The following is a 2,891-nucleotide window of genomic DNA, read 5'->3' as shown; positions in this document are numbered from 1 at the left end:
CAGCTGCCGTTTCCATGAAGCTCTCCGTGAACTGTACATGGGCTTATCTGAAGGTCACATGACGTTTTGAGCTCTGCAGCAATTGACTTAGCAGAAAGTTGACCATCTTTGAGCTATGCGTCTCAGCATCTGCTGACCCCTTAGTCAGTTTACGTGGCCTACTACTTCATGGTTTAGCTGCTGTTGTATTCCATTTTTTTTTATAATAAAGCTGACAGTTGAATATTGGATTGTGGAATATTTAGGAGCAAGGAAATGTAATAACTGGATTTGATGCACAGGTGGCATCCTGTGACAGTCCCATACCGGAATTCACTGAGCTCATGAGAGCAGCCCATTCCTTCAAAAAAAGTTTTAGAAACAGTCTGCATGCCTATAGGCGCTTTATTTTATACAAGTGATTAAGATACTTGATTCCAATCATTTGGATGGGTTAGTGAATACTTTTGGTAATATAGTGTGCATTGTCAGTTTATGATTCCAGTGTTCACAGTTGACTTTATTGTGGAAGTGTTTTGCCCAAGCACAAGAAAGACAAGTCATTGAATTAGCAGGTTTTGGAGAGACGTGTGGTGTCACCTGTGGAAAAGGAGGGAAAGGAGAGAAAGGAGAATTCCAATAGGCCCCACCCTCCAACCCACCAAACACAAATGGCATTAGCAGGAGGAATCAGCTGAAGAAAACTTTGTCCATATTGCAGCAGTAGCCTAGAAAAAAAAAAGGGAGAGCGAGAAAAACAAATGTGTATCAAACAATTGTAGCCCACCATACCCTGGCATAACTACTTGGCTCACTGAATGCAGAGCTGTTAGCAGACAAGCTGAAATATTTACATGCCACTGAAGTTGGCAAGTAACATCATTATGCATCAGTCTAAAACACAAACAAACAAAAACACTTACTTGGTTCAGCAGTGTGTCTAACAACAAAGGGCAAAAGGCAAATTAAGGAGTAACTGTGACATGCAGCCTCTTCAGTGGAATTCGCTGGAAACTCAGGTGCCGTTTCCACGTAGCTGGATATTTTTATATGTGGATATTTTTTTCTCCTGCTTGTATTGGTTTTGCATTGGTTTTGGCCTTCCGTTTCCACGTAGCAGATATTTAAAAATCCAGGTGCAGGAGAAAAAAATAGCAGGAGAAAAAAATATCCTGTTTAGGGGTCTGAAACGCATTTGTTACAATGGAGGATTTTTTTTATCCACATGTTGCGTTTCCACGTAGCAGGAGAAAAAAATACCCTGCTAAAAAAATATCCTGCTACGTGGAAACAGCACCTCAGGTAACACCTGATTAGCATTTAGTCGAGGCCTACAGGAGAAAGTAATTTTATTAAACACATTGTATACAACCGCACACACCAACACACATGAAGTCGGCAGTCATTACGGATCATTCTAACCACAAACAAAACACTTACTTATTGTTAATGTTCAGCAGTGTGTATAACAAAAATGAGCGCAAAGGAACACCATGGAGTACTTCACTTCTAGTGAAGTTCTCAGTGGAAATGCAGACAGTCTGAGGGCACAGGTGTCCTTAATGAGCTGTGTGTCTGCTTTAGGCTGATTGGGGCTAATTGGCTGGTGCTGGGGTGAGTGGAGGAGCTGACAACAGAGTGTGGCAAACAGTGCAGCAGGGAGAACAATAAAGCCTGCCAAACAGAAATAAATACTGTAGCCTATATATACCACGAGAAACGAGAAAATTCAGACCCTTTATTCAGACTTAACCTAAATGGCATTTGACAATAAAGCCTGTCACATAGAACTAAATACTGTATGTAAAAACAGAAATGAGAACATTCAGACCCTTTATTAAGACTTAACCTGAATGGCATTTGACAATAAAGCCTGTTAAATAGAACTAAATACTGTATGTAAAAGCAGAAATGCGAACATTCAGACCCTTTATTAAGACTTAACCTGAATGGCATTTGACAATAAAGCCTGTTAAATAGAACTAAATACTGTATGTAAAAACAGAAATGAGAACATTCAGACCCTTTATTATAGACTTAACCTGAATGGCATTTGACAGGGCCTGTGGCATTGGGTGTTCTCAGTTTTGCACGCCTTGATTTTAGAATTTACTTCTAGTGTCTGGGGTGTAGTAAAGCTTGGTTTGTTTGGTATGCTGTTATTTCCATGTCTCGAGTCTAACCCGGGAACAGCTTGGACTGGATCATTGATGTATCGCACAAGGGACACTTGTGTGTTCTGTTATTGCTGGCTGTGTGCGAGAGTTATTGTTCTGGTGGGAGGTGAATCTTCACCCCATCTCTGGTGCAGGGTCCTCTTGCCCAGGTGCTTCTGCACAGTATTCTGCTTGGTTCTCCTTCAGCCCATTTCTAATTCCCCTAAAAACATAGATTCTTAATAGGAATGCCTTTGTGCCTTCATTGTGGATAAGACAATGAACACTATGAGAGGAAGAGAGAGAGTGGAGGATTGGGAACGGGCCCAACACAAATATCCAGATGGTGATTGTTTAAAATGATCCTACCTGTTCTTTTAACAAGAGTATCTGTCAAAATGCATAAACAGTCTCCAAATTACGATTAGATATCCCTCTGTACTCCAAATCATGTGAAGCCATGTATACTGTATGAAGCTTGTGAAAAAAAGTTGCTTCAAAAGCTTAATTTTATAAAAAGGAAAAAATGTGCAGTATTTTTCAGGTTCCTCAATTATCAGACAGTGTACACTTGTATATCAACACTTAATCAAAACAGGACCTATTAACCCGAAAAAAGAAGCGTGGAGGCATCGCCAAAATGGTCTCAGAGTGCAAGGGCATATGCAAATGCAGAGAGCAGTTGTTATCCTGAGCTGAAAAAGAAATACAAACTAGTCTCTTGACATAAAAGTTGACAAAATGAGAAAAGCTGAG

General features: G+C 40.2%; 1 long non-coding RNA gene across 1 annotated transcript; it reads right to left on the bottom strand.

Moving 5' to 3' along the window:
• Nucleotides 1-366: 366 nt before the first annotated feature.
• On the bottom strand, nt 367-1,000 carry LOC134466411 (uncharacterized). Its single transcript, XR_010038293.1, has 2 exons — nt 903-1,000; nt 367-707 (listed from the first exon to the last, which is right to left on the bottom strand). It is a non-coding gene; the product is annotated as an uncharacterized LOC134466411 (long non-coding RNA).
• Nucleotides 1,001-2,891: the final 1,891 nt, after the last annotated feature.

This window comes from Engraulis encrasicolus, chromosome 16 (assembly GCF_034702125.1).
Source record: "Engraulis encrasicolus isolate BLACKSEA-1 chromosome 16, IST_EnEncr_1.0, whole genome shotgun sequence".
NCBI lineage: Eukaryota > Metazoa > Chordata > Actinopteri > Clupeiformes > Engraulidae > Engraulis > Engraulis encrasicolus.
Note: the sequence above shows the minus strand (reverse complement) of the source record. Positions and strands in the feature narration are given on the sequence as shown.